General features: G+C 45.1%; 1 pseudogene; it reads left to right on the top strand.

The window, feature by feature from the left end:
- Positions 1 to 1,069: 1,069 nt before the first annotated feature.
- On the top strand, positions 1,070 to 12,287 carry LOC134369111 (histone-lysine N-methyltransferase PRDM7-like; annotated as a pseudogene).
- The last annotated feature ends 2,340 nt before the right edge of the window (positions 12,288 to 14,627 follow it).

The following is a 14,627-nucleotide window of genomic DNA, read 5'->3' as shown; positions in this document are numbered from 1 at the left end:
GTTCACCCACAGGAACGCCAAATCCTCTAATGCTTAGAGCCCAAACACCCTAAGCCTGAGGAATCACAATTCCCCTCAGCCTAAGGCACCCCAACCCCCTCAGCCTGGGAAACCCTAAATACCGCAGCCACAGAGAGACCAATTTTCCCCAACCTTAGAGATCCTGCTCAGCCTGGAAACGTCCTTCAGCTTCAAAGACCCCCAAATAACGTCAGTGTCAGAGAGCCTAATGCCCCCTAATGAGAGACCCCAAATCTCCTTAGCCTGAGAGACCCCGAGTTTCCTCAGCCTCAAAAATGCCACATCCTCTCATCCTGAGAGACCCCAAATTCACTTTACCTGATGAATCCCAAAGCCTCTCAACCTGAGCATCCCAAATCTCTTCAGCACGAAAGACCCAAAATCTTGTCCTGAAAAACCCCAAATAATATCAGCCTGAGAGACCCCAAATCTCATTGGCCTTGGAGACCCCCAATCTCCTCAGCCTGAGGGATTGCTGCTCCTTAGAGATCCAGGCTGCTTTACTCCCAGACTTTTCCAGAATCTCCTGGTGGAGATCCCGGAAGCCTTCCTATGAGAAATGTTCATTTCCTCTCGCTGGAGGAGAGCCCCGCTGGTCAGTGTAACCTGAGTCCCACCAGTCAGGGGCCCTCAATGTCTCCATGGGACTCCCCTAGCCCTCACACCTCAGGAATCCCCTTGAAGACCCCTAGCCTTGACCCTCAGTCACCTTTGCCACACTTCCTCAGATGCATCAAGATGCAGGGGAACTGAAACAAAACAGCTTACATTAGGTGGTCTGTGATGGCCAGCAGAGACCCCCCCATCCCGTCAATAGCCCCCAGACCTCCCCAACGCCCTCCAGTCCTTGCAGGGTCCCCACATCTTCCTGGTCTGGACACCCTGGCCAAGTGGAGAAGACAGAGCCTGGCTCTGGGCAGTGGTCTGGGCTGTGGCCCCCTCTCAACAACCTCTCTTTCCACAGGAGCTTTGGCCTTGCAGCTGGGAGACTCACGGGAACTTCTCTACCTTGGAGGTGGAGCAGGGCCTGCCATCCTGTCCCAGCACCATGAGCTCCAACAGCTCCCCGGAGGAGAACCCTGAGGGAGATGCAGGGAGAACAGGGCGGAAGCCCATGGTGAGAGGTGGGGGAAGTCGAGCGAAGCTCCAAGCAGGATTTGTACGAAGGATGGAGAGGGGGTACTAGTGACAAGCAGCTGGTGTCTGGAGGGCCACAGACTTGCGGCCTGCAACTCTGTGTGACCCTGGCTGTGCATGCGCATGCAATGGGGACAATTGGTCCTGTCTGGGACTTGAGGGAGAAAAGGAGACTAGAATCAAACTCTCTGTGTTGGGGAGAGCTAGGAAAATGCTGTGTTCTCTCAAACAGAACACAATCTGGGGAGGGAGGTAACGAACATCTTTATCCTTGTTTCACAGAGACCACCCCAAGACCCCAGCCTATGTTCTGATTGTTAAGATTACAAGGCAGAAGAAAAGGCCCCACTCGATCTTATGATGTGTGCAGTAAATCACTGATGAACTATGTTATTTTCTCTAGGCTAAAGATGCTTCCAAAGACATTCCCATATACTTCTCCAAGGAAGAATGGGCAGAGATGGGAGAACTGGAGAAAATTCACTATAGGAATGTGAGAAGGAACGATAATGTGCTGATTAATTTAGGTAACTTCAAGTGCTGGTTGCAGACCGGCCTGCGAAATATAAAACAGGTCTTCTGTCCCCGTGTTATTTTGGCTCTCTCTTAGGCAGCTGCATGGGCCCACAGTTCCCTTCTGTATGGAGAGAAATCTGGAGGGGAAATTTTGTTCTTCTTCATCTTTTTTTTTTTTTTTTTTTTTTTTTTGTCAGTGCACAGCCGAGTATCGGCACTAGTCATGCAGAGCTCACATCTTGACCTTGTTCAAGACTCTCCCAGCACACGCTGAGCCACAGTGGCTTTGTGGTGCTTTCCATTGCCACCACCCTTTGTTCCTCCTCTCACCACTTCCCTTTTAGGACAAAGATTTGGCTTCTTTCCAGGTGTCGGAGCCTCTCAACCAGCTTTCCTGTGTCACCAAAGGCAGACCAAGCACCATGTGGATGACACTGAGGATTCTGATGAAGAATGGACAACTGGGCAGAAAGGTGAGGGGCCAGGAGGAATTAGAGGTGACCTCCTGAAACCATCCTGGGTTGATGTCTCGGCTTTATCTCAGGAGTTAACAAAGGAGACCATGTTCTCTCAAAAACGTAAATGTTCAACAAACAAGCAAGATGCAATACAGTATATACAGTAAGAGGCTATTCATATAAAGGTTTTAAACCTGTAAAATAATTACATATTTTATTTACAGATACAGTAATAAGTGCTAAACGTATAAAAATCTGAATGTGAGTAAGAAATACCAAACTCAGAAGTTATTATCACAAGAGAAGGAGGAAGGGCTGGCAGGTGGCTTCACTGCGTCATAGTTAGCTCTTTTGTCTGTTTTATGTCTATTTTTGAATTTTGAAATAAAAAGTCGAAATGAAAACATTTCCATCAGCTGTGTCCGAATGTTGAAATAGGACTGGATGGTGATGGATTTATAGGATTTCCAGCATTATTCTCCACACTGTTCTATATGTTTAAAGTTTATCATTCTTTAAAGTAATAAAAGAAAGACTGGTTTTGCTAGACATTGTTAATTAATCAGCGGGAAATTAACTAAACTTTCATTGAACTGTAAATCCACCAAAAAGCTTTCTAACCCTAATGTCTTAATAGTTCAGTCATTGGATCAACGGTCTTAGAAGAAGACATGACTAACCCCATGGTTTGTCATACATCGTTATCTGCACTCAGTTGATCCCCACCTTAGTCACTTTATCGTCTCTTATCGAGAAATCTTGTGGGATTTCTACAAGAATTTTTTTTTTTCCTTTTGAGATTTCTTATGAGCAATCACACAACGGCAACTTACCCTTCCTAACAATTTTTGAGTGTTTGATATTATTAACTATATACACACTGATGTGCAAGAAACTGCTAGAACTTTTTCATCTTGCATGACTAAAGCTACACCCGTTGAACAACAACACACCATTTCCTCCTGCCCCAGCTCTTGGCAACAATTCTACTTTGTTTCTATGAATTTGATTACTTTAGATACCTCATATAAGTGAACCATGCCATATTTGTCTTATTGTGACTGGCTTCTTTAACTTATCAAAATGTCTTCAAGGTTTGTCCACGTCATAGCACTGGCAGGGTTTCTTTATGTTCTAAGGCTGAATAATAGCCCATTGTATTTATATACCACATTTTCTATATCTATTCACTTGTTGATGGATATTTAGGTTGCTTCCACCTCTTGGGGGGAATCTCTCTCTTCCTCTTCTTGTAAAAGCACTATTCCCATCATGAGGGCCCCACCCTCATGAACTCATCTAACCCTAATTACTTCCCCAAAGCTCCATCTCCCAATGTTATCACACCAGGAATTAGAATTTCAACATATGAATTTTGGAGGAGCAAAATCCAGTCATAGCACCCATTTTTTAACTGAGTTTTTTTGTTGTTGAGTTGTAGGAGTTCTTTAGATATTCTAGGTATTAACCCTTTTTCAGACATATGGTTTGTAAATATTTTCTCTCATTCTGTACGTCGCCTTTTCACTCCACTGATTTTTTCTTTCAGTGCTCAGAAGTTTTCAGGCTTTACATAGTCTCTTTGTCTATTTTTGCTTTTGTCACTGATGCTTTTGGTGTCATTTCCAAGGAATCATGGCCAAATTCGATTTCTTGAAGCATTCTCCTATGTCTTCTTCTTGGAGTTTTATACTTTTGGGTGTTAGATTAAGGTCTTTAATCTATTTTGATGTTATTCTTGTATGTAGTGTAAGATAAGGGTCAATCTCCATTCTTTTGCATATGGCGATCCAGTTTTCCCCATACCGTCTCTTGAAGAGACTGTCCTTTCCTCCATTGTGTGGTTTTGTTTAGCGTTTTTTCATGAAAGTTAAGCCAATTCATTTTTTAAAAGATAAATGTAATGGAAACCTTGTGAACACAAGAAGAAGCAGAGATGAGGTTTGGTGTTGTTTTCTTTGCTTTGTGGTGGGTGACCATTTACCTCAGTTGGTGAGAGTGTGGTGTTAACACCAAGATACAGGGTTCTATTTAAAAAAAAAAAAAAACATTTTAAGAAAATTAGCAATGCCTCCAATAGAAGCAAAGGTCTTAATGTTACTTCAGAAACCGTTTTCAAATCACCCTTGGATAATACTTGGAATTGTCACTCTAGTTCAGAATTCTCTGTCCCTAATGAGAATCTTCTGAGCTGGGAAATATTTACCGACCAAAACACTGATTTCTCATCACCTTTTAGTCAAACCTCCTCGGGCGGCCTTCAGAGTGGGACAGAGTAAACACCAGAAGGTGAGTAACTGAAAAATCCTATCGACAAGTCAATCTTCCTCATGGAAGATCCAAACACATGTAAGGGAAGGAGAATGTGCAGAGTATCCTAGGACTGCTGCCTTTCTTTTCTGATCTCTTCAGCACAATGTCTGACATCATCATTTTAAGAGTTAATAAGTAGAGCAACAATAATCACTACCACTCGTTTTATTTTTGCAATATTTCAGACTTTATTTTAAGCATTTTACATGAATAAACTCACTCAAATCTTACAACTATAACTATAACCATTTTGTGGATGAAAAAACTGAGCTACAGAAATGTTTGAGATCACAGTCAGTAGTGGTTCAGTCTAATCCAATACTCCTTCATTCTCTAAAGTACTTACAAGCTCATTAAAACTTTCGTGTTTTGTAAAGTTCATGCTGCCTTACCCGGACAGCTTTACATTATTCATCGGACTGATTATTTCAACCTAATTCTTGTCTGCTGTGCTAAGTGAGAGATACGCTAAGACATTCTGAGGGAAACTTGCAAATATACAGTCAATTTGCACTGCGCACGGTCCCAGAGGAAGACGGAGATAGTTCCTACTCTCTCACAAGGGATGCATTCAGATGTGAGAAAGTTGCTCCAGGCCCTGAGAAGTTTGAGGTTTGACTGAGAAACAACAGATAGGAAAATGACTTAGCACTTCATGTACTTTACACTATCCAGTAGAAATGCATCCTGGTACTGATTTTAAACTCTCCTCCCTGTAGGAAGAAGTAACTACTCCTTTCTCTGGGCCCAAATTAGGCAAATGTCATGCTGTTTCGAATCATTTATTTAGCATGCTGCTTCTGTATTGTGAGCTCTTTGAGAGCATGGTCCATACCCGATTTTTCTCAGGAGTCCCAGGCGAGGCTTAGAGCCCCTGAGGGCCCCCTGAATGTTTTCTGAATGATTCCAAGTTTTGCAAATTAAAATACGTGTAACAGGGTCAGGTAATGCTGAAGATAATATCTTTGAATTAGATTTCAACTGTAGAGATGGTTGAGGAGGTAAATCGATGTCGGGACTAGAAGAGAAATTATTTATCTCATGTTTGTACTGTATTTAACAACTCGCAAAACACTTTGGTGAACATTATTGCATTTCATGTTCACTATACCATTAAGAATGAGAATGCATGCCAATTTGTGGATCAGAAAGCTGAGTAGAATTAACTAATAGTACACCCTTCCTTAAGTAGAATTGGTACAGGAACCAGTTCATTCAATTCCAAAGTTAAATATTCCTTCCAGGTTATGGCAGTTTGCAACTCTTAGCATCACTTTCTTAGTTGTCTGCATACATTTATACCAACTGTTTCTTCTCCTCCCAACCTCACTGTTCATTTTCTAGATGTGTGTTGTACCCTCTGTGCTTTTCTACATTTCTCTTTCCATCAAATGTCTACTAGTTCATAGAAGATCCCCTCTTTTTCTCTATAAGCCCCTACCTCCTTCTTTCACAGACCTGGTTGAGTCTCCTGCTAGTATTCCAAAATATTCTCCCTCCCTCACTCTCACCTATATAGAGAAAGTTGAAAGAAAAGAGCCTTAAGACATGGGTTCTAGTCCTGGAGTCACTACCCAATCAGGCCTTTCCTTTTCTCTCTGGTATTCTGACACTCCAGGTTTTTCAAGGGACTGTTGAACAAAACTCCTTCATGTGAAAACATGTTCCAAGCCCTAAGAAACTAAATAAATGTATGTTGGTTTTTAATATGTGACTCTCACATTAAAGGGAATGTCCAGGGCACTGTTAAGTAATGAATCTAGTTTGAAGAAATTGCCCGGAACAACAGATTTCCTGAACACAAGTGACTCAGAGAAGGCCCAGAAACGAGTGTCCCCTCCTGCAGAAGCAAGTACCTCCAGACGGCACTCTAGACAAAAATTGGGTAAGAGAAAATAATTTGGGGACTTTATCCTCTCTAGGTCCTTTAGAAAAGTTGATGAGTATGGTCTAGATATGTGGCGTAGACTTTCAATAGGCCTGCACTTAAGCTCGACTATGCTGAGACCAGAAGTTAGGTACTGTACTGAATAGCATGTGGGAACACCAACTCTGAAGTCACACGCTTGTTTTAATCCACGCAGAATCATTAGGGACTTGGGCAGACATTATAAATTCTCTGCACTCCTTAAAGCTAATCTGTAAAATGAAGATAAACACATAAAACTCATATATATTTTAAAAGCATTAAATTAAATATAAAAGAACTGATACATACAACTGTGATAATAGAGACCACATTTTCTTATTGTACATCCATGCCTAATATGTAATGCACCCTCAACAAATATTTTGTGGATAAATAAATGCATGAATGAACTGTTTTGTAAGTAGAAAGTTTGGGAGGTTCAATCTGATCATGGGAATCCAGAAACTAAAATTGACTTATGCATCTGTACTCACTGTGGTGTCTTAGTCTCTCTGAAATAATAGTTAAGAGGTACTGAAGGGGTGGGGAGCCAGAGTATGTAGAAGGATAGATAATAATTTGATGGTAAGAGATTTCACATCTTCTGAAAAAACAGAAACAAACACTCCAGACTCCTAACTTCACTCACTTACTCTTCTCCAATGTAGAACTCGAGAGAAAGGAGATTGAAGTGAAGGTGTACAGCCTGCGAGAAAGAAAGGGTCGGTCATACAAAGAGGTCGATGAGCCTCAGGATGATGACTACCTGTGTAAGTGACCCTTTTGGCCCACTCATGGAGAAGGCTATATCCCGGTAGAATAATTTTATCTTGTTGTTTGACCCCAAATCATTCCTTTACTCTGGTGGCTTGGAGTACAGGATTGAGGCTGAATTATGTAAATGCTGGGCTCTTTCTGAAGCTCTTTATATCCAGGAACACGCACTATACTTTTCCAAATCCCTGCTGCTCTCGCCTCCAGATTGTGAGAAATGCCAGGACTTCTTCATCGACAGCTGTGTGGCTCATGGACCCCCTACATTTGTAAAGGACAGTGCAGTGGACAAGGGGCATCCCAACCGCTCAGCCCTCACTTTGCCCCCTGGGCTGAGAATTGGGCCGTCGGGCATCCCTGAGGCCGGGCTTGGAGTATGGAATGAGGGATCCGATCTTCCACTGGGTCTGCACTTTGGCCCCTTTGAGGGCCAGATCACAGAAGATGAAGAGGCAGCCAACAGTGGCTACTCCTGGATGGTGAGAAGGGCCTATCTTACCCCATCTTCTGGCTCCCTATATCCCTTCTGTGCCTTTGGTGGGACATCACCTTCTACATGCTAGAACATGGATACTGGCAACATGGTTAGCTCTGTGTACTTAGTGGTCTTTGCATGAACCTGGAACTCCTATTTAAAGGTCAGAGGGTGAGTGGGAGAAAAGTGGCACAGAGACAGAAAAAGTGCATTCTCCCTATGGGGCCTCAGCTCTGACTGGACAAATCAACTCAGATGTGTAGATTATGCTGAGGAGTACACAGCATGTGCCACCATTGGCGGCTGAATCCATGCAGGCTCAAAATGCATCGATGACAGTACAATAAAATAATTCTGATTATTACCTGCCCCTCAACCCCAAAATGACTAACTTATTTTTCTGAAACTCAGATCACCAAGGGGAGAAACTGCTATGAGTATGTGGATGGAAAGGACAAATCTCGGGCCAACTGGATGAGGTAAGGCCAATAGGTTTCGGGTTCCAGCAGGGACACTCATCTCTCTCAAGCTCGGCTTCTTTCCTCCTCAGCATGCCTCCCTCGATGGTTTTTACACTCTCTGTTCTCCTTACAATGTTCTTTCATATTATGAACATCCAGGAAAAAAAGAGATAAAATATAAATATTACCATTTCTTTTATGAAAAAACTAAATCTCTATGATAGACAAAATTGGGGCACCAGAATAAACGCTGAGGAGCCTAGATTCATTGGGGATGCTGGATTCGCAATTTAATTGATCTAATCAGCATTTATTAAGCACTTACTATATTCTTGTTTAGAAAATGGAGTACATCACATGAACAGATCACACAACCCATGCCCTCGTGGAGGACTATTGCGCGGAGATGTGAAACATTTGATTATAGGAGAAGTACACAAGGCCAAGACAACCTAAAACAAGGGACCTTTAATCTGTGAGGGCAGGAAATCTTGCCAGCTTCAATGAAATTAAAACCTGAAGCCTGAGAAGTGAGCTGCAGGGTGGTCACGGGCCTCTGTGCTGCATGGACCAGCCCCTTTCCATGAGGGACTCACATTTTATTAGAAGATAAGAATATGGACATGCTGTTATTATTCCGTATTTCCATGCTAGGACAAAGGGACCTCTAAGTTTCTATGGAAACCCAGGGAGGCAGGTGAATGGCACCTAGGTAAACTATGGGAGATTAGAGAAAGGTCTCTTAAAAGAAGATAGACTTGGGCTGAGTAAAGAATGATGTGTGCTAATCCAGAAGCGGAGTACATGATTGATCAAACACCAAATTCTGTGCTATCAGCAGAAATCGATTCAGAGTTTAGAGAAGTGAGAAGTCAGTGTTTTATGGCCAATCAAGGTGGAGGTAAGTCTGTAATTGGGCTTTGAAGAATGGATAAGTAGGCAATGGGGGGAAAAGCATTCCAGGCAGGATGAGCACCATAAGCAGGACTTGGAGAAAGAGGCTTAGGTATGAACAGCAGGTTCCTGGAGGAGGGTAACGGCATGGCCCGTCACAGCATGGGGGCCTTGACCATCTGGTGACAAGCCCAACATAGCCCTGGCAGGTAGTGGAGACTCACTGCCTGTTATTTTCTGTCCCTTTGTCTGCCTCAACCCCAGGTATGTGAACTGTGCCCGGGATGATGAGGAGCAGAACCTGGTGGCCTTTCAATACCACGGGCAGATCTTCTATCGAACTTGCCAGGTCATCAGGCCGGGCTGTGAACTGCTGGTCTGGTACGGGGATGAATATGGCCAGGAGCTGGGTATCAAGCGGGACAGCAAGTGGAAGAAAGAGCTCACAGCAGGGAGAGGTGGGCACCACTATTATTCTCTAAATAGAACAGAAGAGAAAGAATTCTCCTTGGGAATTTTCATGGTACAACTCTTAAGTAGAGTAAAATGCAGTCGAAAGATGGAAAAATTTCAAATCAGGTGCTTCTGAAATTAAGGATTCATTTCATTTGCCTTTGACTCTTAGGGACAATTTATATTTTGAAATTTCTGTTCTTATTTTATTTTTTTAACTTCTTTATATGAAAAATATATAACAACATATAGTCCTGACGGGCTTAGAGACAAAGAACAAGTCTCAAGCACCTACCAGCTCTTTTATCAAGTCAGTTTCATCTGGCTCTTTTAATTGTTTCTTAATTTCTTCCATATTCCTAAATAACATGCATATGTTGTTTTTCATTCATTCATTATTTCAATTAGTTGTCACGTGATTTCCTACTCTGTGCCAGACGATGGTCCAGGAACAGGAAATACACACAGAACAGGATGATCAGAATATGTGCTCTTGAGCAGCTGACACGTGAATTAAGGAAACACGCAGACACGCACAGGCATGTGCATATCAGACAGTGATTCGTGCTTTCAAGAAAACTAATCCAGAAAAGAGCCTAGAGATCATCATGAGGGGAGGGAGGGTGTGACAAGGGACGGTCAGGGAAGGTTCTTCTCAGGACATAACATTTGAGAGGTGCAGAGTTGTGGGCAAAGGACTCCAGGAAGAGGGAGCAGCTCGTGCAACAGCCCTGAGGCAGGAGAGAGTGAGCGTGTTTGAGAAATGGCTGAGACCACCCAGGTGAAGGAAGCAGAGAAGAGAGCAGAGGTCAGAGAGATACACAGAAGCCTGGACATGTAGTGCCCATGATTCCTGCCCAGAAACTGGGGATTTTCCTAAGATGGAAACAATTGTGGAGTTTTGGTTAATTTTCAGAAAATAAACTGCAGTGGGTAATCCCATCAGAGTCCACTTTAGACTCCAGGTAAGAGAGGATGGTGGGTTGGATAAAGGTGGGAGTCAGGAGGTAAGAAGTCTGATTAGGGATATAATTAAAACAGAACTTTCTATTAAATTTGAAATGGCCTAAGACTGAATGAAATAACTCAAGTAGGAATATTTGGCGTGTCACCCAAGGAAGGACATATTTTCATTTTATGATTTGTGGACAGAGAGAGAAGCAATTCACAATCTAGTTTAGGCAGCAGGAACCAGAGTCCTTTACTCAAGGGGAACTGGACCACTCTGAATCCCACTTCCTGATGGAGAACCAGGTACACAAGAGTCCTCAATTAAATGTCTTTGACGGGGGAAACTCAAATTCAGTGTTCTTTAACCACTACTCTACACTGCCTTCTACATTTGTGCATCTCCAGACGAAGTGGTTCCTGACTTTATAGATCCCTTTCCCCTCATAAGAAAAGTCACTAAGGATGAGTCCATCCATAACAGCCCCTTTTCGTGTTGCTATAACACAATACCTGCGACTGGATAGTTTATAAAGAACAGAGGTTTATTTGGCTTATGATACTGGGACAGCTGCATCTGGCATGAGCCTCAGGCTGCTTCTACTCATGGTGGAAAGTGGCAGGCAGCTGGCAGGTACAAGCGGCAAGAGGAAGCATGAGAAAGAGAGATGGGGGAGGTGGTAGGGTCTTTTAAACAACCAGCTCTCGTGGAAACTAATAGAGTGAGAACTCACTCACTACTGCCACCTTCCAGGGAGAACATTAATTCATTCATGAGGGATCTTCCCCCCATGACTCAAACAGCTCCCAACACTGCCATATTGGGGATCAGAATTTCACATGAGTTTTGAGGGTTCAACACATCCAAAATCTATCACCATCTATGTAATCCAAAGTCAGTTATTATTTCTCAGTAGAATAAAATAGCTGCAGATGCTCTATCAGGAAAAGTACCCAGAGATTAGGGGGAGAAGACGATATGATATGACCCAGAAGATACTTGTAGTGTGTGTGGCAAAGTCACTGCAGTTCCTTCTGTATAAAGACTAAAGCTGCCTCTGATGCTACTGAAGGTCCCTGGTTTGGCTGATATATAGACAAGGCCCTTGACCTAGGATTTCTGGGTTTCTGAGGAAGATGTAGAGAACAAAAATGGAATGAAAAAAGACTGTAAAGGAACACTCGGTGGGAGACAGCAGGCGTTACCACATGAGGAATGATTAGGGGAGCAGGCCTTACCATACAACAAAGCAGATGTCCCAGACAGTGTTGTCTACACCTCCCCTAACCAAAAACTTCCTCTTTCAGCAGAACAAAAGCCAGAGATCCACCCATGTTCTTCAAGCCCTCTGGCCTTCTCCAGTCAGAAATTCCTCAGGCAACATGTGGAACACAATCACTCCTCTCAGACCTTCCCAGGGACATCTGCAAGAGAACTTCTCCAGCCAGGGAATCTCCATCCAGTTGGTCAGAATCAGGAGCAGCAACGTTCTGATCCACACAGCTGGAATGACAATGCTGAAGGTCAAGAGGTCTAAGAAGGGTCCAACCCCTTATATAAAAGGACAAAGCAGAGGAGAATTTCAAACACATTTTCCAGCCCACCCAAAGGACTAATGGGGAGTTCTCAAGAAGAGTCCAGAACAGGCCAGAAAGTGCATCCAGAGGACACAGGCAAATTATTTGTGGGGTTAGGAATCTCAAGAATTGCAAAAGTCAAGTGTGGAGAGTGTGGGAGAGGCTTCAGTAACAAGTCAGGCCTCATCCTACACCAGAGGACACACACAAGGGAGAAGCCCCAGCAATAAAACCACATCTCAACAGAGAGAGAGGTGGCCACCACACACCTCCACGCCCCAGCACTGAGGGGGCTTCAGAGAACGTCTTTTGACCTCTTGCCTTCCCCAGGAGTGTCGAAAAAGATGTAAGCGATCAAACACACCCTCCACTTTCATGACCAGAGACGAGGCAGAAAATGTGGGGGGGCCGGGATTCCTTTAGGGCTCACGGGCTATGGACAGGTACAGATCCCCTCCATGTCCCACATGGCTCCCCTCTATGTTCTTCTGGCCTCCTTTTCCAATAAACGTTGTTCCCACACAAACCTGCAGCACGGGCTGTGTACCTCGTCCCCAGTTCCGAAGGTGAGAGAGTCCGGGAGGCCACGGGAACTCAGACTCTCAGCCGGGTCTCACGGGAACCAAGTCCCACTTAAATCACCTCCTGGGCCCAGGGAGAGAACCAGGGGAGGAGATGGAGACAGGGATGGGTCGGGAGGGGACCACCCCCACCAGCGCCCCATGGTCTCTCCCGTTACCCCCATCTCTGTAGCCTCAGAGGCGAAAGCCAGGCACAGACACGAGTGGGAACTCAAGAGAAAAGGAAAAGGAGTCAGGAAACCAGTTGGCCAAGGCCCCAACTTCTTCTCTATGGGTCCAGTCATCAGGTTGGGTATCAGGTATCATAGCAGAGGGGGCAATTGCAGCCCCAGGATCTGGGGCACGTTTACAGAGCAGGGCTTCAGTGGTGGGGTGGTCCCAAACCCTTTAATGACAGAGCCCTCACCAGCTGTGGGCTCTTGGTCCCTCCTCCTCCAGCTCCGGGAAACAGTGCAAGGGGGGCGGGGGGAGACTGCTGGGATCTGGATTTGAGGCTGCCCTACATATAATCAGGGTATGCTCCTGCGTAGGTCCTCTCCCCCAGTCCCAAAATTTCCACCTGTAAAATTAAGTCTCTGAAATGGGGGAGAGGGAGGCGGGGCCTAGAAAAGGGAAGGAGTCATGGGACAAGTCTGCCTTGGCGGGGACTCAGGAGGAGAATGCTCTAGGAGGTCGTAGATGGATGGAGTCACGGGAGTAACATTTTGGGGACTCCACTGTGACCTGTCTGAAGCTGGGGAACACAGGACGGGGTATAAAAGGCTGGTATCCAGGGCCAGGGTTCCACAGAAGAGCTGGGGGGAGATGGGGATGGCACTACACCCCCTGCTCCTCCTCCTGTCCCTGTCCCCTCTTGGGAGTGAGCCCTCACACAGAGAAGAAAACCAGGTCACTGCACAGACTGAGTGTGTCTTCAGTGGGAGGCCGGCGGGCACAGGGGAGAAAGCTGATGATCCTGTGCCAGGTGGGCTCTGAGCTTCGGGGGCACTGCCTGGCCTGGGTGCCCCACGTGACTCAAGGCCCTGTCTAGGCACAACTCAAGGGAGCTAGGTGGGCAGGACACAGGCCCAGACTTGAAGTCCTGTGCCCCTTAGGGCTGTGACTGTCATACAGCATTCAACGTGGGAGCCAATTTCTGATCAGACTCTGCTGTTGAGAGAGAGACAGAGAGGTGGTGAGTTCACAGAAAAAGCCAGGCAGACCTGGAGTTGGCAAGTGCATCACAAGCAATGAAGTTGTGATGAAACCCAGAGTCGCAAAAACAGCATTTAAGTCCTCTAAGAAAAGTGCCAAAAGTCATCCCTGCAGAAGTGTCGTGGCTGTCCTGCTGTGCTCAGAATGCTGAGGAAGGAAATCAAAGGTTGCCGAAACATCTACTTGCTGGTTCAGGGTTACAGGATTTAAACAACATGCTGGAGACTGACTGCATTGGATACATCACAAGGTCATATGGGGAATCTTAAACAAAATGCTGGAGCCAATTCGGATCCTAGAAAAATGCGACTGCGTAGAGGAAGCACTTGCCTGGGCCCTTTCAAGGTAAGGAAGTGTTTGAGGTAACCTGAGAACCAACCCTAACCACAACCATGATATCCAGCCCTAAACCTCGAAGCGTAATCCTAACACTAACCCCTGCAATACTGGCCTCCCTGTCCCTGCAGTTCCCATCAACAGAACCCACCCCCTGGGGTCTTGGGGTGGGGCTCGGGGCCACACAGCTCTGGAGCTGAAACCATTTCTCAAAACTCCTGTATCTTGCTTTCCAACCGGGAATCACAACCCTGTCTACATTGCCTATTTCCTTTCAGTAGACGAGAGTGGAAGCCAGACTGAGAAGGGGCCTGCACATGGATCACAGGTAGCCCTGAACCCTATGAAGACCACATAAGAATTTCAAATCAACTTGCCAGAATGAAAAAAAGCATCCCCAGAGCGCCTGAAGTGCAGCCAGGGATGGCAGTCACAGGACCATGCTGGGTGTTGGGATTGAGGTGTCTGGGCACCCACATTCCCCTGGGTGGATCTTGTCACCACAATCTACCCGTTGTCCAATCTGACCCTCAGCAATGTACCCATGGTGCCCGGAGGTGGGCAGGAACCATCACACAT

The sequence above is a fragment of the Cynocephalus volans genome, unplaced genomic scaffold, assembly GCF_027409185.1.
Source record: "Cynocephalus volans isolate mCynVol1 unplaced genomic scaffold, mCynVol1.pri scaffold_35, whole genome shotgun sequence".
NCBI lineage: Eukaryota > Metazoa > Chordata > Mammalia > Dermoptera > Cynocephalidae > Cynocephalus > Cynocephalus volans.
The sequence above is the reverse complement of the archived record's forward strand: the minus strand, read 5'-3'. Positions and strand labels throughout refer to the sequence as shown.